At 41.3% G+C, this 22,855-nt stretch overlaps 1 pseudogene across 1 annotated transcript in view; it reads left to right on the plus strand.

The window, feature by feature from the left end:
• LOC143731495 (butyrophilin subfamily 1 member A1-like) overlaps nucleotides 1–22,855 on the plus strand; it is a 329,271-nt pseudogene that overhangs the window by 225,483 nt on the left and 80,933 nt on the right. The window lies entirely within an intron of this gene.

Here is a 22,855-nt window from a genome sequence, read left to right on the forward strand (position 1 = left end):
GGATGCCTCAAGTACCTTTTTCTTTAACTTGGAAAAAAGTAGTGTGAAAGATCAGCGCATGACATGTCTGAGATGTCCAGATGGGCATGTAACAACAGATGAAGGTGAAATGAGAAGATGTGCCACAGCGTTTTATACGGAGTTGTATGGCAAAGAACATTGTGATGAAGAATGTGTACAAGAACTCTTAGAAGGGCTGCCTAAGCTTAGAAGAACTGAACAAACTGAGCTGGATAAAGGGCTAAGCTTGGAGGAACTCACCATAGCTGTTAATCAGCTGACCTCAGGGCGCTCACCTGGAATAGACGGACTCAGCATATACTTTTTTCAGCACTTCTGGGGGACTATAGGATCTGATGTTCATGAGGTCCTGATGAGCTCTTTTGAACAAAGCTTGCTTCCAACATCTTGTAGAAGAGCTGTTTTAACATTACTTCCTAAAAAAGGAGATTTATCCCATCTTAAGAACTGGAGGCCTGTTGCGCTTTTATGTACTGAATACAAAGTGCTTTCTAGAGCTCTGTCTAATAGGCTGAAGCCTTATATTGGCTTACTTGTGAACATGGATCAGACCTATTGTATCCCAGATCGGACTATAATGGACAACTTATTTTTAATGAGAGATGTATTAGATGTGTGCAAGGAGTATGATCAGAATGTTGGACTTTTATCCCTGGATCAAGAGAAAGCTTTTGACAGGATTGATCACAGGTTTTTGTTTTCTGTTTTAAAAGCTTTCGGTTTTGGAGAGAGATTTATAGCCTGGATAAGTCTCCTTTATAACGGAGCATCATGTATGGTCAAAGTAGGGAGGGGACTTAGTCGACCAATACCAGTGGAGAGGGGAATAAGGCAAGGTTTTCCTATTTCAGGACAGCTGTATTCACTGGTTATTGAACCCCTTTTGTGCATGTTAAGGAATAACTTGAATGGGTTTAGGTTACCAAATTGTGATTTTGAGTCCCCTTTAGTGGTGTCAGCATATGCTGACGACATTAATATATTCATCAAAAATGACGATGATATATGTACAACAGTAAAAGCTTTGGAGTGTTATGAGAGGGCTTCCTCGTCAAAAGTTAATTGGGATAAAAGTTAAGCTTTACAAGTGGGGAAGTGGGAAAATGAAAAGCTGCCTTGTTTACCCTGAGGTTCAAAGTGGGGAAAATATGGATTAAAAGTGTTGGGTATTTTCTTTGGCACACAGCAATTTCAAGAAAATAATTGGGAGGGAATAATGGAGAAGGTGTGTGCAAAAATGTCCAGGTGGAGGTGGTTGCTGCCCCAGATGTCGTACAGAGGACGTGTTTTAGTAATGAATAACTTAGTGGCGTCCATGTTTTGGCATAAATTCATGGTGTTAAATCCATCAAAAGCACTGATTGAAAGTTTACAGAGGAAAATTTTAGATTTCTTTTGGTCAGGCTGTCATTGGATTAGAGCTGCAGCCCTTTATCTTCCTCTTTGTGAGGGGGGTCAGGGACTTGTTCATTTATCTTCACGGATTGCGACTTTTAGACTACAATCTGCACAGAGATATTTATATGGGAATGGGTTGAGGTGGCATGAAACTGCAAAGCTGCTTCTACAGAAGGTAGGGAGGTTGGGGTACAGTAAGCAACTTTTTCTGTTAACTGAAGAAGTAGATTTTGGAGATTTAACATCTTTCTATGAATCAGTTGTTCATGCATGGCAGATTTTGAAGTTCTCAAGAGATTTTACTGCGATGCCTGGAATGTGGCTCTTTGAAGAACCTCCGTTTTATAATGATTTTATTTGCGTAAGGTCATTAAAGTCTGCCAGTTTACGCTCAGCACTGAGAGAGGCAGGATGTACAAAGGTAGGCCATCTCTTTAGAGCCATGCGCTCACCCCTAGTGGAACTGGGTCAGTTGGCCAATATGAGATCTGAGAGATTAATTAAAAAAATAGTGGATGAGGTCTGTGAGTCATTGCCACAGTCACTGAAAGCTTTTGCAAGTGATAGTGATGTGTTGGGTCAGTGGGAGGACGGGTGTGAATATGGATTCCCCAACCTTGATATATCTCTAACAGTGGAAGAAGGGCTTGGCATAGAGAATAGTTTTCTTTCATTTTCAAATGTGCAGCTGGGGTCATTTGAAGAGCTGGGCAAGGAAAGAATGTATATTCTGTGTGTGAAAATGCTCCATATGAGAGCTTTGGAGGGAATGAAACCATCAAGGTGGTTTGATTATTTTGGCCCAGATCAGTCTGTGAAAGGCTGTTGGAGATCTCTGTATAAGCTACCAATCGATAAACGAACAGGAGATCTCCAGTGGAGGATAATACATGGGGCTATAGCCACCAATAAACATGTAGCCCATTTAGATCCCAGTCAAGGTGTGGAATGTCCCTTTTGCACCCAAGATGAAACTTTGGTTCATTTGTTTTGTGGATGTTGTAGGCTAGGAGAGTTGTTTCATTTATTAGAACAGTGGTGTTTGAGTTGGCGAGAATGTTTTTTGTGAACAGGTTTTGATGAACTATGTGTTTGGAGTGGCTAAACTTTCCATATGGCATTCAAGGAAACATATGATTCAGAAAGAAGGGTCAAAAGAAGTGATTGGGGTGTTTTTAGGATTAACAGCAGCTCGCATTAGAATTGAATATGCTTATCACAAGCTGACAAACAATTTACAGTGTTTTGCTGAAAAATGGTCTGTTGCAAATGTTCTTTGTGATGTTGATGATGATGGGGAGATGGTTTTGTTTTTTTAAAATTATAAAGTGTGTGTGTAAGATTAATGTAATAATGTTGAATTGAATGTTAAATTATGAATTAAACGATACTTTTCAATCAATCTCTCTCTCTCTCTCTCTCTCTCAGTCTCTCACTCTCAGTCTCACTCTCTCTCTATCTCTATCTCTCAGTCTCTCACTCTTAGTCTCACTCTCTCTCTATCTCTATCTCTCAGTCTCTCACTCTCAGTCTCACTCTCTCTCTATCTCTATCTCTCAGTCTCTCACTCTCAGTCTCACTCTCACTGTCAGTCTCACTCTCAGTCTCTCTCTCTCTCTCTCTCTCTCTCTCTCTCTCTCTCTCCCAGTCTCTCACTCTCAGTCTCTCACTCTCAGTCTCACTCTATCTCACTCTCTCAGTCTCTCACTCTCAGTCTCACTCTCAGTCTCACTCTATCTCTCTCTCTCTCAGTCTCTCACTATCAGTCTCACTCTCAGTCTCTCTCTCTCTCTCTCTCTCTCTCTCTCTCAGTCTCTCACTCTCAGTCTCACTCTCTCTCTCTCTCTCTCTCTCTCTCTCAGTCTCTCACTCTCAGTCTCAATCTCACTCTCAGTCTCTCTCTATCAATTTTCAATTTCAAATTAGCTTTATTAGCATGACTGTGTAACACAATGTTGCCAAAGCATCAACATATTATATATATAAATAATAAAACAAACAAACAAATAAAATATGTAACATTGTAAATAGATAGATAAATAAAAATAATCTATCTTAATAGATGAATAAATACAGTGGGTCACTCCAGAGAATTAGCTGTCTCTGGCGTTATGAATAGCTAGCACATATTTAGCTGCTAGTGCAGCTGTATTAACATCTTCTCCCAGTAAGAAGGACATTTTTTCAGTGTCACTCAGTTCAAAGAATGACGGAATCAAGGTTTCAAATCTGGGCAGAAAAGTTTCTCTTATACTGGTATATTTGGGACAGAAGAGCAGAAAGTGTTCCTCATCCTCTATGTGCTGTAGATCACAGTGTCTACAGATCCTCTGCTCTCTCTCTTTCCATGTTTGTCTATGTCTACCCCTCTCTATCTCTAGATCATGGTCACTTAATCTGTATTTGGAGAGGATTTGTCTTTCTTTAAAATGTTTAATAAATAGATAACTGGCCAATTTAGTGGTTCTATTGAGGGTCGCGTAACATTTGAGTTTATTTTGGAGGTCAAAACTTGCTTTTAGTGATTGATCATGAGTGTCTTTTAGATGTGTGTGTATTTGTTTAACAATAGTTTTGGGGCTGTAGCTGTGGTCAGTGGGGGGTGTAGTCTGATGGAGGAGGTGAAGAGCGAGTGTGTTTAGAGGATGAGGTTCTGCTGAGGTTTCATTGGCGAGGAGGGCTTTATATTGGACTGACTCTGGATCAGACTGATGGAGGTGATGCCAGAACTGAACACATCTCTTCTGGATCTCGATGTTCAGCGGGTACAAGCCTAGCTCAGCCCTGCAGGCGGCAGTGGATGTGTTTCGGTGAACCCCTAAAATATTTTTGGCAATTTCCAATTGTAATTTTTCTACTGGTGTTTTATCCCAATTTTTACAATTTTGTACTGGTCCTCAAATTTCAAATCCATATAAAATTGGTTTTATTATTGAATTATATAATTTGATCCAGGTTTTAATGGGTAATTTTAAGTGGCCGCATCGTGACTTTATAGCATAAAAAGCCCTCCGAGCCTTTTCACTGAGTGTTTTTAACAGCCAGACCGAAGCGTCCCGAAGCGCTGATGTCGATGCCCAGATAGCTATAGCTAGTGCTGTGCTGCAGGACCTGGCCTTTATACAGGAACTGGTGTTTGTGTCCCTGAGATCTGGCCCTTCTTCTGGAACACCATGACTCTGGTTTTGTCCAGATTGACGGTCAGGGCCCAGTCGTGACAGTACTGTTCCAGCAGGGACAGGCTCTGCTGAAGGCCCTCAGGTGTGCGGGACAGCAGGACCGGATCATCCGCTTACAGCAGACATCTGACCTCTGACCCCTGATCCTTGACCTGTGTGTGCTGTAGAGTGAGGCCGGGGACAGTAGAGCTCTCCAGTGCTGATGCCAGATCATTGATGTAGATGTTGAATAGAGTCGGGCTCAGACTGCAGCCCTGCCTCACTCCACGGCCCTGCTGGAAGAACGCACTTCTGTGGTTCCTGATTTTCACTGCACTTTTACTGTTGCTGTACAGAGATTTGATAATATCAAACGTTTTTCCGTCAATGCCAATTTGTAGGATTTTGTATAGTAGACCGTCATGCCAAATTGAGTCGAATGCTTTTTTAAAGTCTACAAAACATGCAAATATTTTCCTTTGTTTGTCCTTGATGTTTTTGTTGATGAGAGTGTGTAGAGAATAGATGTGGTCGGATGTGCGGTGTTTTGGTAGAAAGCCAATCTGTGCTTTATTTAAAATGTTGTGTATTGAGATGTGTGAGACAATGCGTGCGTTTATGATCCTGCAGAAAAGTTTTCCTAAAGCACTGCCCTCACTGATGCCGCGATAACTATTGGGGTCGAATCGATCTCCTTTCTTGAATATGGGGGTGATGAGTCCTTCAGACCAGATCTCAGGGAAGCTTCCGGACCAGAACACCAGATTAAATAATTTGGCTAGAGTTTTAATCATGCTGGGACTGCTGAGTTTAAGCATTTCATTACTAATGTGATCTTGTCCACAAGCTTTCTTTAATTTAACATTTTTAATGTGTTCTAATATTTCAGATATTGTTATAGATTTATCTAATGGATTTTGATCATTTTTAATTGTTTTCTCCAAGTCTTCTAATGTTTTCTGTATTTTACTCTGAGGTTGGTTAAGGTCCGCTGGTGCAATTTTTCGATTTTCAAAGTAAGATTTCCAAATTGTGCCATTCTGGAGTGACATCTCTAATTTGGGTTTTTCACGTTTTTTATAAAGATTCCAGAAAGTGTTATGATCTACCGAATTATCAATTTCATCAATTTTGGATTTAAAATATTTTTCTCTTTTGTTCCACAAAAGTCTTTTATAATTTTGCAGACAGTCTGAATAAGAAAGCCGTAATGTCTGGCTGTACGGGTCTTTGTGCTTTTTGTTAGAGAGTCTCCTCAACTCTTTTCTGAGACCTGCACATTCATCATCGAACCACACATCCTTTCTTATTCTCTGTTGATCTGTTTTATGTTTGCTTTGCTGTTTAATGTTAGATAGAGTCATCAATGTTTTGAATATGTAATTTAAGTTTTTTGTTGCTAAATTTATTCCATTAATATCTAAAGTGAAATCGGTGGACATAAATTCATCAAGCATTTTTAATATTGTAGGACTTTTCATATTTTCTTTGAATTGATCCGAGTTGGATTGATTCCATTTGAGTTTAGGTTTCAAAGGAAACAGTTTTTCAGAATCAAGTGGAGAAGTTTTAGTTATTTCACACGGGGGTTTCAGATAAAGCACAGTTTGGCAGTGATCGGAGATCGGGAGCTGAGGTCTGACTATGAAGGCATTAATAAAGCTTGGGTCAATATCTGTTATTGAATAATCAACCACACTGGTTCCTAATCTGGAGCAGTAAGTGAATCTACCTAAAGTATCTCCACGAGTCCTGCCATTGATGATGTAGAGACCTAAACCTTTACAGAGTTTTAACATTTGTTTTCCATTAATGTTCACTGAGTTATCATAGCTGTTTCTTGGTGTGATATTCAATGAGGAATGAAACGTGGTTTCATTGAGGATGTGGTCATTATCTACAATATTTACATAATCAATTTCTCGCCCTGTTCTGGTGTTTAAGTCTCCGCAGACGAGGACATTTCCTCTGGACTGAAAGTGTAAGATGTCAGCCTGTAATGTTGGAAAGCTGTCCTCTTCGTAATAGGGAGAGTCATGAGGGGGAATATAGACGGCACAGAGGTAAAGACTGGACTGTGAAATGATGTATTTCAATTCAAGCCAAATAGAAGATTTTCCACTTTTAGCAATTTTAATCGAATGTTTTAGATCATCTTTGTGCCATATAAGTATTCCACCTGAGTCTCGGCCACATTTTATTTTGGAATTTTTTGATGAAGGAACCATAATTTCCTTGTAACCTATTGGACACTGTAAAGTCTCATTACTACGACACCACGTCTCATGAAAGATACAGATGTCCATACCAGTTACACTGCTGAGTAAGTCTTGGTCTGCAGTCTTATTACCAAACGTAGAAGAGTGCAGACCTTGTATATTCCAACTACTGATTTTAAAAGATTTCATGGGTGCTTCTATAATGTGTGTGTGTGTATATATGTGTGCGTGTGTGTGTGTGTTATGCAGGTTATGTCCTCAGTCTGGAGCAGATGATGTTCAGCAGATGTCTTATCTGGTTGAGTTCAGCGGCTGCAGGGTTCTGGGGTTGTTGAGCGGCCGCTGCGTAGCTCCTGTCTTGTGATGCAGGTCCGGGGGCCGGTCTGGGCTCTGCTGGAGGACGAGTGCTTCTCGGTGTTGTGTAGCTCTTGTGTTGTGATGGAGGACGAGGGCTTCTCTGTCTTGTGTAGCTCTTGTGTTGTGATGGAGGACGAGGGCTTCTCGGTGTTGTGTAGCTCTTGTGTTGTGATGGAGGACGAGGGCTTCTCTGTCTTGTGTAGCTCTTGTGTTGTGATGGAGGACGAGGGCTTCTCGGTGTTGTGTAGCTCTTGTGTTGTGATGGAGGACGAGGGCTTCTCGGTGGCTGAGAGCTTCTCTTGTTATCGAAGTTTCTGCTGTTTCTTGCTGTGTTTCCAAGAGCTGTGCTTTTCAGCACTCTGGCGAAGACTTTCACTCCTTGCTTATTTAGATGTACGTAATCATACATATGATGAGGCTGTATGTCTTTGTGATGGGCGAGATGAACATTAGGAATAAGTGCGCAGCTTCTGGAGAGTTCCACATTATTCCTGTGGATCACGTGAAACGGCACGTCGGTGCGTGGCAGCAGTGTGGACAGAGTTATTCTAGCCTCTGGGAAACGTTGTGTGGCTGTGATCGCCACCTCTCTCATCACAGGAGCCACACGGCCCTTCGTGGCCCTCAAATCATTTGTCCCTGTGTGGATTATGATGTGCCTGTAGTTTTCATGTTTACTCTCAGACAGGATCTGAAAAGCACTTCTTGTGTTTGGACACCAGATTTTCTTGGCTCTCATGTTTAGTAATAGGAGTTTCTCACTGACATATTTCCCATTCGAGTCAGTCAGGATAAGAGCGTGTGTCTCTCCCGATTGTCGCTTGTTCCATGTTGTTGTCTTTCAGGTGGGACAGTATTAACTCTTTTATCTCCACTACTTCTACTTCCAGAAGTGAAAAATTGTCTTTCATTCTTGACATTGGAGATGGGATCGCAGTTGCTGAAGTCAATGTCATCTTTTGGACTGCTCTTCCAGAGGAGGCATCAATGTTCATATTCTTGTCCGCTTCATCAGATAGGGCCAGTGTTTTTATTAGTTCAAAATCCTTGATGAAGACCTTGAGAGCAGACTCTGATCCCTGGATCATGACAGTGCCATTTTGATACAAGTTCAGGGTCAAAAATCTTGTTTCATAATTTTTTTCAGCAAATGCTAAGATCTGTCTGCCTTTACAGATGCCTCTTTTCTTGGTGAAGGTGAGATGTTGACAGAAGGCAGCGTGCCACAAAGGGCTGTGTTCGGTGTAGAAGAGCAGGTTGTTCATGGCACTGTGGTCCTGTAGTTCAGCAAACAGTGTGTCAGGGCTCTCCCTCATCTGCTTGTGTCTGAGCATCTGCCTGGAGTGCCTGCCTGGTTATTTAGCTAGAATGGGTTGTACTTAGTTACAGTTTTTTTATTGTAGTTATTATGGTACAGAAGTTGTATTGAACACTGGTAATTTACTGTAAATGTAATCAACACAAACTTTAGGGTTGGGCATTTGTAATAAATATATTGGCAAACAAAGACAAGTTAAATCCATGAATTCAAATCATAGCAAAGACTAACATGCTTTTGACTGTGAAAACCAAAACCAAAAGCAAAAACATGTATGTTACTTTCTGACTATGCTATTATGTTGCCAAATAATTGCCAGAAGACTGTAGCAAGGTACTACAGCTCACACTAATCAATTCTGTGGCATTCAGTCCACACTCCTATACAGAAAGCTGGACAAGCAGTACATCAACATACCTTTCCTTTTTTTCGGCCGCACTGTAGCGGGAGCAGGACAGCCTCCATCCACAACTTCCACTGTTAAACAAGGTAATAACAACATATTTAAATGTTTATGTTGGGATTTCTGCAAGGATTTGTATCTAACAAAGAGCTGTAGAATATGATGTGTAGGCCCAGGACATCTCTGCAGCGCCACAATATTTCATTTAAAATGGTATTTTAACACAAATTTTGCCTTTAACAAATATTGCACCTCCTGTGATTTGAAAATTGCAGTAGGTCATATTGCGGGTTCGATAAGATTTTGATTAGTTGTTCAGCCCTACTGTTAAATAAACAATTGAACATATTAATTTGGACATCGCCCAAACCTAATAGACCACAGCCACTTACAAATGCAAATACAGCCTTCATGAAGACTCACAACAATTAATATAAATCCCAATGTATGGATTACACACATTACATCAACACACCTTTCCTTTTATTCGGCCGCACGATAGTGGGAGCAGGACAGCCTCCTTCCACAACTTCATCTGTTAAATATAGAGAAACATTTAAAATACGTAAAAAAAAATATTTTAGAAAGGGTCCAGTCGCAAGAACCGTTTATTTTCACAACAGTAAGAAGAAAGAAAGGCAAACTACACACAAAAAAAAGTGCTCCACAACCTGACGTGAGCACTAACAAGTGCCCATATCCGCCACCCACTCCAATGGCCACTTCTTTCCACTGTAACACAAAAAGTAAATATGCAATGAGACGTTTTGGTTCTGCAGAGGAACTGTAGACACAAAGACACACATTAAGACTCCTGTTGCTGTTTTCCAATGGCTGTGTTTTAGTGGAGTTTTTTCATTACATCACAGTTGTCTAATGTTAGTCAACTACAATGCAAGGAAAGCCTTAATTGTTATTTTAAGTCAAGAAAATTCTATAATCTGTTATGTTTCTGACATGAATCACTGTTTGGTGTGCACAAGACTCCAAAGTGTTTTACATTTTTGGGTTGGATTTACATTTATCAGAAAGTTAGGCCAACTGCTCAGTTTTTGAGACAATTCTATTTTAAAGCATAAATTGATTTTGTCTTAGTAACTCAAAAATGAGGAATGTGAAGTCCACATTTTACTGTGAGACAATGTGACAAATGAAGATCTCAAGCTGACATTAAATATATTGATCCAGTTTTTAAGTAAGGCAGTAATGCTGTAACTGACAATTTCTGTATCTCTGTATTAAACTTTCGTTTACAAATACGTGAAACTCACCGACTGGTCTGGGGTGTTCACTGATATGCTCACACAAAAATTTTTTTAAATAAACAACAGAATATTCTTACCTTGAATAACAATATCATACATGCCCTTAATTCTTTCAAGGCATGTGTGTGATGTCTCACTCAGCTGGCAGCGGGGTGCCAAAACCTCAGACACCCAATTGTTTGGCTTTTATCCAGGCTTGGAGAGAAGTAAAAACCCCCTTAACCCCAGGGCCTGCAATTTTTCGAGCTAAAAATACAAGGACACACATACAAAATTACATATATTATTTAAAAATATATCTAGCAACATTTGGAAAATAACCTGCATAAAAACAATACAAGAAATTGCATACCAACAACACAGCTTCATCCTGTATATGAGAGGTAGTCCGATTATTTTTTTGCATTTGAACCCAGCTCTCCCTCTTCTGATCAAATCTTTTTAGTTTCTTTTCTAGCCTCAGCTTATGTGGCTGTTCTTTCTTGCATGTGTTGCAAGTTTTGCAGGCCACATTTAGATCTGTATGGCAGACCGTACAGTTTCGCCTGGTTGACCCCTGGCCTATCATTTCTATTATAGATAAAGTAAGAGAGTGACAGATTTTGTGAAGAACTTCTTTCACACAACCAAAACAGAACAAGATTTAAATAAAAAAATGCAATACTTAGGCTACTTGAAAACACCAGGCTTCTGGAAGAGAGGAATAAAGAGAGATAGTGTGTGTGTGTGAGAGAGAGAGAGAGAGAGAGAGAGAGAGAGAGAGAGAGAGAGAGAGAGAGAGAGACTGAGAGTGAGACTGACAGTGAGAGTGAGAGTGAGACTAAGACCCTGTCCCATTTCTCCCCCCTTAAAACTTCCACTTGGTTTTGAGTGCCCTCGAAATTAAAGTCCCCTCAACAAGGGAAGTGGAGTTGAAGATCTTTCCCTATGAAATGGGACACCACTATATGCAAATTAGCGCGGCAAACCTCACTACGTCACGCGCAGCAAACCTCACTACGTCACACGCAGCGTTAACGTGTCTACTACTATTTTCATTCAGAAAATGCCGGTTCCAGCTGTTGTGTGGCCTGTGTTCGTTTATCTACGTCTGATGAATCAACAGAGACATGTGGAATATAGAAGACGCATTCGGTTTTTTTTTTGTCTGTATTTAATCGTTTAGACGCGCACATGAAACCCAAAATATAGTTCGCTTGTCTAGTTGCAGTCCGTTTCCGAGCGCGCGCCGCCATGGGAACAGGGTCAACGTCTCTTGCGCAGATCATTGTGTTTATAATAGCACTTTTTACAGTCAAACACCTCCCGCAATTTAGAATCAGCAATTTTACAACAATCACTGATTGTGCTCAGTGCAGTTTGGGTTTAACGTTAGGGAGAATTTCCTCTTTTTCTTCACAACGCGCTGTCATTTGGAGAAATGACAGCGCGCTGTGAAGAAAAAGATGAAGCACTAACGTTAGACGAACGCGGCTAGTTTTTAATAGTTTTACCTCACATCTTCTTTTTATAATCCTTGGAAGCCAAAATCGAAAATAAAATTAGATGAACCAGATCAGATGTATATTTGATGGGCAGACTCTCTCGAAGCACTCGGCAGATATCATGAACATCGTCGGATAGATAGCTTTGTGAAATATTTTCTAACATTAGTGTTCAAAACTTAACAGTCCATTGGATGTGCATCAAACTAACAGGCCCTAAGAGTGAGAGAGAGAGAGAGAGAAGTTCTTGAGAGTTGAGAGTGAGGGGAAGTTCCGTTCAGCAGCAGCAGCAAGAAAATGAGCTCCTGATTTTTTGCTTTTTAAATGTTGTTTTAAGACAAGACAGACAATCAGTTTTTATAAAACTTTATAAAATAAGACCTTCTGCAACATATTAACTACAAAAGGACATTGAACTGATCAAGAAAATTCAGCAGAAGACAACTAGCTGACAACCAACAGACAGAAGGCTGACAGAACTAAGGCTTAAAGGCCCCACAACTGCCACGAGAGAGAGAGGAAAAGAGAAACTCAGAGTGAGTACAGAAAATATCTACAATCAACAACCTTTGTTTTGGAGAAAGATTTGCCCAAAAACTGTGATTTAATTAAGTTACAATATAAGGGCTAACTCCAGTAGATATAAACATTCATAAAACAACAACAACAACAACAAACTGCCAGCAACTGTCAGAATATTTGAAAAATGACAGAATCAGTCCCTATAACATACCCATCCAAAGCTACCAATGAGATCCTAAAGAAAAAACATAAAGAAAAGCTCCTCAAGGACAACCCAGAAACCCTGTACTCAGACTTGTACAGGAATGGAGAGGTCAGTAACACAATATTCTACACAGAAGACCCCGAAGCCTGGCACTCAGCGATCAGACATCATTACCCCACAGTAATCAGAAAGAGCATCAGTAATGGATGGAAACTGCAGATTAAAGAAGGGGAGGATTCAGATTCAGATGTCACGATAACAGCGAACCTATATAAAAATGGGACTGTAATGATTCAGGGGAAGCTGAAACAATTTGAAAAGGATTTCCTGCAAATTAAAGAAAAAGCTCAGCTGAACAAGATCAGCCCTAATACACAGAAGCATGCAGGAGACACCTCGACCTCCAGCCATCAGTCCACAACTGAGCAGTCCCGGTGTTCCGGAAAATTGAGTTCCCCTGTTTCCCCTTCAGCGCGCATGCGCAACAGCAAGACGAAAATCATCATCTCACGTCATTATTCATCTTCATGTGTAAACACTGTCATCCATCCATCAGTCTCTTACACTGAGCACACAGGGGGAACCGTTTTACCCGCTGGCCCAGAAAAAGTGGTCCCCCCCCCTGCAATATTACATTTTTAGTATTCATAACACACTGCAGTGATGCTGGTGATGTATTTAAGTGTATAATAGGGGATGTATAACAATACACTGAATCTGTTAAACTATAAACATTTTTTATTAAACAAAAACACAAAACCTACACACTTTACATACTTTCAACAACATACACACTTTCGAAAACTCACAATTCAGCTTTGTCGCAATGTGGAGAAAGGACCAAAAAGCGAAAGCTGGTTACTGAGATTTACTGTTCAGTGACATAAGGCAGTCTGGCAGTCTGCCATTCACCGGCCATCTTGGCGGACGCAGAACTAGAGAAGGAAACTCAAAAATGGCCTGGCAGCAACCAAGCGGAGTGTAAGAGATATGATGGTAGACAGGATACACTTAGGGACATATGAGCGCAGACTCAGTAGCACAGAGAAGCAGTCTTGCAGGCAGCTTCACTGAGCAGAGCTCACGATGGACACACAAGACAGGAAAGGACAGGACTAGGCTAGACTGGACAAGGTGGGTAAATCACAAAGTAGAGCATCTATAAATAGCATGCACACCACAGTCAAACAATAAACTGACAAAGAGGTGGAAAAACAGAGACTTAAATAGCAGAAAGATCATAGCAAAGGATCAACAGGTGTAATTTTCATGAGCGCAAATGCAGTGGATGAACACTGCGATAAATGATAGTTTACAGTTGTGTCAGAGAACATGTGCAGGATAGAGAGCCTAAACAAGATAAGGGAAAATCTTGGTCTATAATTTACCTTGGTCTATGTAGTGCAAGCTGGGCAATAATAATCTGCCTCTGCTGGTGGGTTGCCAACACATGACTGGTGGTACCACCTGTCACATCCATCACAGGCAATCTGAATGATCATAAAATATAATGTCACAAAATAATTTTATTTCAACATTAGATTAGATTAATCTGTTACAACTATTTTTAAAATAAATAAACTAAAAACTAATTTAAAAAAAGTCCCATTACCCAAGCAGGTGGCAAGACTGGGTCACTTGGATTTTCTTCTCCACAGAACCTACAGAGATCACTCAAATCTTCTACAAAAGTGTACAGAGTGTCAATAACATTTAGACACTGGATTAATCATAAAGCAATCAGCCATAGAATTAAAACCACTGGCAGGTGAAGTGAATAACATTATCTTGCTACAGTGGCACATATCAGGGGGGTGGTATATATAGGTTAGCAGGTGAACAGTCAGTTCTCAATGTTGACGTGTTGGAAGCAGAAAAGAATGAGCAAATGTAAGTATCACAATGCTAACATTATATTCAAAAATATACTTACTCATTATAATAGCATTAACTGTTTATGTCCAGTTTTGTCTGTGTTCCTTGGTTTTTAATTGAATGGCATAGGCCTACCTGTTACTGTTCTAGTTAATTTTCTCTATCTGTGTATTTAAGCCCTTTGTTTCTTTGTGCAGTTGCTCTGTTGATTTGTCACCTGCATATTTCTCCTATTCTTACTAAAAAAGACTTTTGGAATTTATTCTGATTTGTGCATGTTTTACTATACCGAAACACTAGAATTGCATAGGTTTCTAGCATTAGTTGACCATTTCTTCTTTAATTAAATCATAATATTACAAAACACAATGTGCTTAAACATAAAGAACAAGAATATTTGTACTTGTCGATATGTAATGCACTGTTTATACTCATTGGAAACTGAACTTTTTTGCATTCTGTTAAAGTAATACCCCTTTACCAGCAGTTACCTGATTCCTGCATAAGCTTCATTGCCAAGTTTTTTCTTAAAAGGTTTACTGCCTTTTCTGTGTTTGCGAAGACTATTGACTGGCCTGTCAGGAGTTTTTCTGAAAACTAAAAAGTAGTATTTCAAATAAACATAACTAAACACACTTATTACAATCTAACAATCTATTTTATGCTTATCTTACATACAAAAACACCACAAGATGTGCCGTCACGTTGCACAGGGTGATGAACTGTGTCACACGTCCACCTTGACACTTTGCAGCCTTTACTCCTCATAAAGGCTCTACAAAGAAAATTGATAAATTCATGTAACAATTCCATTGTACCTATAAGAAAGATAGTAAATATTCTTTGCATTTGTTACTTAGTGGTTTCCAGGCACTTGTGCAGTTTGCGTGATGATTCTCCCATAGGATCCAAAAAAATTGTTCTTTTTTGGGATGGATAAATGGCCTGAAAATTAACAAATCACAACATGTATATTAGTTGCTACATATTGAAATAATTTTCTAAACTGTTGCTTTTATTTCACAAATGATTGAGAAAAGTAGTCTCTGTTTGCTAACGTTGGATTATCTGTTTTGCTTTATTGACTAAAATGTTTTGTTGTTTAGTACCTTGTTTACCTTCATCATCATTGGACATTAAACGTTACACATATTTGCAAGACTTACATTTGATACAAGTTTAATGAGATTTGATTGCAACTTTCTATGGACTTCATTGTGAGGTGTATTCATGGATACTCACAGCAATAGTCCAGTGATCATGCTCATTTATCACACTCAGAAGAACTTTATACTGGCGTGGATCACACTAAAATAACAATAATAATAAAAACAGATTACTAAATCAAATTAATAAAGCAATACAGAAAAGAACCAATGAAGAAAAAGAATCATCATTAGAAAAGATTGTTAAATCAGATAAGGACATTGTTTTGTAAAATATTTATTACATAGTCTCAGTCCGATAAAGTTACCCTGCTTAAGGTGTGATATGACCCATTCCCATATTTGGGTCATTGCGTAGGAGTCTATCATGTATGCCTGGTCCTCGTTATCCTGGTTATGCTTCCTCACCAACATAAAAATGTGTGCATTAATAACCTTCAGAGAAACAAACATATTGGTGTTACATTGGTCCTGGATTGTAACATGTTTTGAATATATATGTGTGTGTGTGTGTGTGTGTGTGTGTGTGTGTGTGTGTGTGTGTGTGTGTGTGTGTGTGTGTGTTAGTGTGTGTAGGTGTGTGTGTGTGTGTGTGTGTGTGTGTGTGTGTGTGTGTGTGTGTGTGTGTGTAAATGTTTTATATACTGTATATTAGTATTCTTTAGACTGAAAATGCTGAATACTGTACCTCACTCTCCACTTTCCTGCCAGGTGCAACCTTTGATATGTCCATGGCAAAAATTTTGTATGGCCCAATTTTGGCCATCAGGACACAAACATTTTTGCCAGACCAAATTGAATTGATGCCTGTGAAAATTATGTAAGGAATAAATTACAACAATAACAATAAATTACCTTGGTTCAGAACTGAAAAAATATAATATAATTGTAATACATAATATATTATAATTGTCACGGATTCAACCATTCCATCAGCACTAGATGCACCTGCTAACGCTCTCTTCAGTACATGATTAACTATTTCATCTGAAGCAGGGACATTTGTCTGTGGCCATATCGTCAAGGACTCAAACACAATCAAATGGGTAAACTGAGTGCAAGATACAAGAGTTTGGACGTTACCAGAGGTAACGTTCAATATGACCTCTGGTAACGTCCAAACTCTTGTTTGGAACAAATACCTACCCTGGGCTGAGTATACACAAAACTCTCTCAGTCAAGCCACCACCGGTCTCACACCGTTCCAGTGTATACCCAGTTACCAACCATCCTTGTTTCCCTGGTCAGGTGAGCCTTTGGAAGTTCCAGCTGTGAAGCACTGGATGCAGGAGCGTGAGATACTATATTAAATACTATATTTAAGATGCAACTTACTTTTCTCAATATCACAGACCGGGACCGTGGGCACTGTGCCTGGGACCGGAGGCGCTGGGCTTTGGACCAGGGGCACTGTGCCTGGGACCGGAGGCGCTGGGGTTTGGACCAGAGGCACTGTGCCTGGGACCGGAGGCGCTGGGGTTTGGACCAGAGGCACTGTGCCTGGGACCAGAGGCACTGTGCCTGGGACCGGAGGCGCTGGGGTTTGGACCAGGGGTACTGTGCCTGGGACCGGAGGCGCTGGGCTTTGGACCAGGGGCACTGTGCCTGGGACCGGAGGCGCTGGGGTTTGGACCAGGGGCACTGTGCCTGGGACCGGAGGCGCTGGGCTTTGGACCAGGGGCACTGTGCCTGGGACCGGAGGCGCTGGGCTTTGGACCAGGGGCACTGTGCCTGGGACCGGAGGCGCTGGGGTTTGGACCAGAGGCACTGTGCCTGGGACCGGAGGCGCTGGGGTTTGGACCAGAGGCACTGTGCCTGGGACCAGAGGCACTGTGCCTGGGACCGGAGGCGCTGGGGTTTGGACCAGGGGTACTGTGCCTGGGACCGGAGGCGCTGGGCTTTGGACCAGGGGCACTGTGCCTGGGACCGGAGGCGCTGGGGTTTGGACCAGGGGCACTGTGCCTGGGACCGGAGGCGCTGGGCTTTGGACCAGGGGCACTGTGCCTGGGACCGGAGGCGCTGGGGTTTGGACCAGAGGCACTGTGCCTGGGACCGGAGGCGCTGGGGTTTGGACCAGAGGCACTGTGCCTGGGACCAGAGGCACTGTGCCTGGGACCGGAGGCGCTGGGGTTTGGACCAGGGGTACTGTGCCTGGGACCGGAGGCGCTGGGCTTTGGACCAGGGGCACTGTGCCTGGGACCGGAGGCGCTGGGGTTTGGACCAGGGGCACTGTGCCTGGGACCGGAGGCGCTGGGCTTTGGACCAGGGGCACTGTGCCTGGGACCGGAGGCGCTGGGCTTTGGACCAGGGGCACTGTGCCTGGGACCGGAGGCGCTGGGGTTTGGACCAGAGGCACTGTGCCTGGGACCGGAGGCGCTGGGGTTTGGACCAGAGGCACTGTGCCTGGGACCAGAGGCACTGTGCCTGGGACCGGAGGCGCTGGGGTTTGGACCAGGGGTACTGTGCCTGGGACCGGAGGCGCTGGGCTTTGGACCAGGGGCACTGTGCCTGGGACCGGAGGCGCTGGGGTTTGGACCAGGGGCACTGTGCCTGGGACCGGAGGCGCTGGGCTTTGGACCAGGGGCACTGTGCCTGGGACCGGAGGCGCTGGGCTTTGGACCAGAGGCACTGTGCCTGGGACCGGAGGCGCTGGGTTCACTGTGTCAGACCTTCTGAGTCTGTGAGGAACTCGAGCTACTTCCTCCACAAATGGGACCAAGTGATCTAGATTTATTTTTTTGAATTCCACTCCATCATCACTAATTAAGTCTGCACTTTTGCCTTGTAAGGAAGCAATCATGAAGGGCCCCAGAAAATCTCTGTCTAACTTCCCTCCTTTCCTCTGCTGACTTCGGATGTTCCTTCTGAGCACCTTTTCCCCAAGAACAAAGGTGTGAATTACAGCCCTTGAAGCTTTTTTTTTTTGCTTTTTTTTTTTCCCTGGAGGCTTGCATATTTTTATTAACTGCCTCATACACTTTGTCCTGCATCTGTATTGTGGGCTTGATTAGCTCTTCCTGGAGCACATCTTCCACTGTTTCAGTTACCTAGACAATAATAGGAAATTGTATATTTATAAAAGTAGATATTAAAAAATTATTAAAACAAGATGCAGTGAATTAACTCACACTAAAAGATTCAGGAACTTCTGAGAAGTAGCGTGCCTCTCTTCCAAACATCAGATAAAATGGTGAATACTGTGTAGTCAGTTGTTTTTTGGACCTGATGTTAAAGAGCACAGCATCAAGGTATTTGTCCCATGTTTGTGGTTTGTCTTGACACAGTTTTCCAAGCGCGCTGGAAAAAAACAAAACAATTCTACTTTAATGCTATATGGCTACTGCTTATATGTTTGGCCAGGAGGAGTATAACTGAAACAAAACACTGCTTTATTAAAGTACTATGAACCGCACTCATGTCTACCAATGTATGAACACTCATTGTCCATGTTATCAGGTCCACTTAACATATAGGTGTATATTGTGCATCTTCAGTCATTCATCCCTTTCTCTGTATAACTTGTTTGCCTTTTCTTTATGCTCAGGCCCCATAGGCCACCACTGTAGGTATTATTTGCTGGGTTCATACAGATACTGTAAATTGAAATTCCAGCGATTTCAAGGAGTTTTCAAGCACTATTTTTGGTTTTCAAGGACTACAATTTAATTACAATATTACACTTATCAAACAGTCTTTCATTTCTTTCAAATTCTAAAAAATTAAATAAATAAAAATATAAGAAAAAAAGAAAGCCCCTATATTTCATGCATCAAGTTTGTATGGACGAATAAATACTTAAACTTTTACAATTACTAATCTTACCTCTGAATTGTGCAATTCATTCGTTCCACTAGCCCATTGGTTTGTGGATGGTACGGTGAACAAAGACTGCGCTGTATACCGAACAAAGAACAAACTTCTTTGTTGATCTAGAGAAAATAAATATATTGGTATAATAAAAAAATATATAACAACATTAATAATAAAGTAAACAGATGAGCAAATGCAAATACAAACCTGATTCACAAACTCCCTGCCTTGGTCAGTGAGTATTCTTTTCGGCGCCCCGAAACGATAAAACATTTTTACAACGCACGTTGTAACCTCCTCAGCTGTTTTGGAGACAAGTGGATAAGCCTCCACCCACTTTGTAAAGTAGTCAATAAGTACGCAAATGTACTGATTCCCACTTGAAGTCATTGACAACTTGCCAATTAAGTCCATGCCTACCAACTCCCATGGTTCAGTCACCTACACAAACAAAGCAGTCAATGTATTTTTGGACAACATTTGTAGAAGAAGAAGAAGAAGAAGACGACTCACAATTATTGGAGTGTACTCTTCCTGGAGTTTGATAGGTCTATTCGCCTGGCACGCAAAACACAGTTTAATCTGAAGAGAGGAATAAAAAACATTATTTAGTAATTATTTCATACTTTTTTATAGGAACTGGCACTGTTTATACAATGTAACAAAATGTCAGTAAAACTCACCCAGTTTTCGATGTCAACTGACATCCCTGGCCAATAATATCTGCTAGAAATGGCATGTATTGTCTTCTCCTTGCCACTATGCCCACCTGCCCCACTGGCATGGAATTCTTTAAAAATGCTGTCTGCTTCTGCAGCACCTCTGACCACCTTTACTTTCAACTGTTTTTCTGTGCACTTATGGCGGATATAAAACAGTACTCCATCTATTAATTTTTTTTTTTTAAAAATCATGGATGTCATGCACTTAGTATTTTTAAGAGGTCACCTTTCTTTTTCCTAACAACAGAACTATTTGTGTTTCATGTTGAAAAAAACGTACCTCGAAGTATCAACTAACACCAAAATAAAAATAACTACTCGGTTACTCACGTAACCTCAGTTCCCCGAGTTAGGGAACGAGTATTTATTTATTATTTAAATCCATGAGACTGTGTTACGTGACTTTTGAACACATTTTTTAGTCACCTTCACAAGCATAAAAGTACTTATCTGTATTTAAATGTCAGACAGAAACATAAGATAAACTAGGCTATATGTTTGAAAACACTGAACAGTTATATGACGAGCACTGAGCGCGTCTGTCTCTAGCACAGGCACAAGCCCCCTAGGTTGGAATGGGGAATGACGCCTCTGGCTGTAGTGAAAACTGGACACCTGCAGCGCTAACATTTATGTGTTTTATGCTAATAGCAATGCCAAATATTGTTGGATACATGAAAAATATAAATAACTGTAAGTTACAGTCTTACCCTGGACAACATAGTGATGAGCACGTCGCCGAATGACATACTTTTCTGCTTTCGATAATTTCTCGGGGTACTCTCCACTACTTTTGTAGTTTAATATTTCCTTGTATTGTGTAGGATCCATTCTGAAAATAAAAAAGGTCTAAATTGAATCTTACTTAAAGTGTTTAGACTTCTTGTAATGTAGAACTATTTAAATGAGCTACACAATCGGAATAATTAGTAGGAAAGGAAACAATCACTATAATTATCACTATAATAAGTAGTAGGAAACAATCACCATAATTTACTAAAAAATAATGGCAGTAATGTTATTAATCATGACAAAAATGCATCATAGTATTTAATATACTAAATACAACACCAAAAAAAAAAAAAAAATAGCACAGCAAAACTTACCTCATAAATGCTTCGATCTCATTCAAACGCAAGGAATAAAATAAAAACCTTTTTTCATTATTTTACTATAAGCCGATAACCAGTAGCGCATGCGTGTACCGTGCACTGTGCATACCATGAGAGATTATAAATCAGATATTAGTTATTTGTGATAAGCAATAATGAGAGTCAATAAAAGTGCGCGTTTGTGTTATAAAGTCAAATGTGCGTAGGTGGGGGATGGGTAAAAAGAAATCTGGCGGGAATATAATATGGTGGGATCCACTCAGTGTAAGAGACTGATCGATGGATGAGTGTTTACACATGAAGATGACAATTAAATACATCACCAGCATCACTGCAGTGTGTTATGAATACTGAAAATGTAATATTTCATGGGAGAACCACTTTTTCTGGGCCAGCGGGTAAAACGGTTCCCCCTGTGTGCTCAGTGTAAGAGACTGATCAATACAATAACAACACAGATTACTTATTTGTGCAGTGCAATATAGTTTATTTATGTCTTCAGCAAAACGACACACAGTAATAAAAATAATAATAATAAAAAAGAACGTATAACTAGAATTAGCAAGTACGATGTAACGTTATCTACATCTGATTGAGCCATAAACATCTGAAAATTTACATTCTATGCTTTAAAACCTGCATGTAATTGCGAATTAGCAAACAAACAGCGTAAAATATACATTACTGTGATGGAGAATAAGTAAAAACACCGCGATGCACAAGGAGCTTGCGCGGAATAATGACGTGAGATCATGATTTTCGTCTTGCTGTTGCGCATGCGCGCTGAAGGGGAAACAGGGGAACTCAATTTTCCGGAACACCGGGACGACAGTGAGGAGATCTTCCTTCTACACACCATCATCAGCGACATGAAGGAGAAGTTCAGAGAGATGGAGCTGGTGCAGCTGAGAGAGGAGATGCATAGAGTAGTGAAGGAGACTGATCCAACAAAGAAAGAAGAGGATTACAGGAAAGAAATCGAAATGCTTAAGAAAGAAACTCAAGAAATGAAAAAACAGGGAGAGGAGTACAGCAATCAGCTGTCTGTAATGAGGGAAGAGTTGAGAAAGCTGAGAGAGGACAGAGAGTCCCACATAATACAGCTGTCAGCTGTGGAGAAGCAGCCGACACAGAGAGGAGAACAGCAGAGCTCAGAGGAGACTCCTTCTCCAGCGAGCACAGAGACCCGGCCCAGCAGCCCTCCTGCATCTGACTCCTACAGCCAGTCACAGCCTCAGATTATACTCCTCATGGACTCCAATGGCAAGTTTATCGATGAAAAGAGACTGTTTCCGAGAAAAAATGTCAAAAAAGTATGGTGCCCAAACACACAGAAGGCCCTGGAGCTGTTGTGTGAAGAGCAGCTGGGTTCCCCTAGCCACATCATCATCCACACCGGCACCAACGACCTCAGAGCTCAGCGAGAGAGAGTAGCTGCAGCTCTCATAAACGTGACTGAGAAGGCATCCTCCAACTTCCCCAACTCCAAAATCATCCTCTCCACCCTGCTACTGCGCTCGGACTTCCACCCAGACACCATCAGGCATATAAATGCTAGAGTATCCAGAGACTGTGCCCTAAAGCCCAACGTACACCTGGCTCAGCACCCCACACTGAATCTCAGCAGCCTATATGACCATGTCCACCTCCACAGAAGGACAGTCCCCATTTTTGCCAAAACCCTGAAGGACATCGCACTCAACCGCAGCTCCAGCGCACCGCAGCGACCTCATGGACACCCCATAGAGCCACTGCAGGGACACCCCTCAAAACACCACCCCCTCCACCACTTCAGCCCTGACCGGAGGAACCCCACGACA

Source organism: Siphateles boraxobius, unplaced genomic scaffold (genome assembly GCF_051911475.1).
Source record: "Siphateles boraxobius isolate OS27281-9 unplaced genomic scaffold, OSU_SipBor_1 87, whole genome shotgun sequence".
NCBI classification, from domain to species: Eukaryota; Metazoa; Chordata; class Actinopteri; order Cypriniformes; family Leuciscidae; genus Siphateles; species Siphateles boraxobius.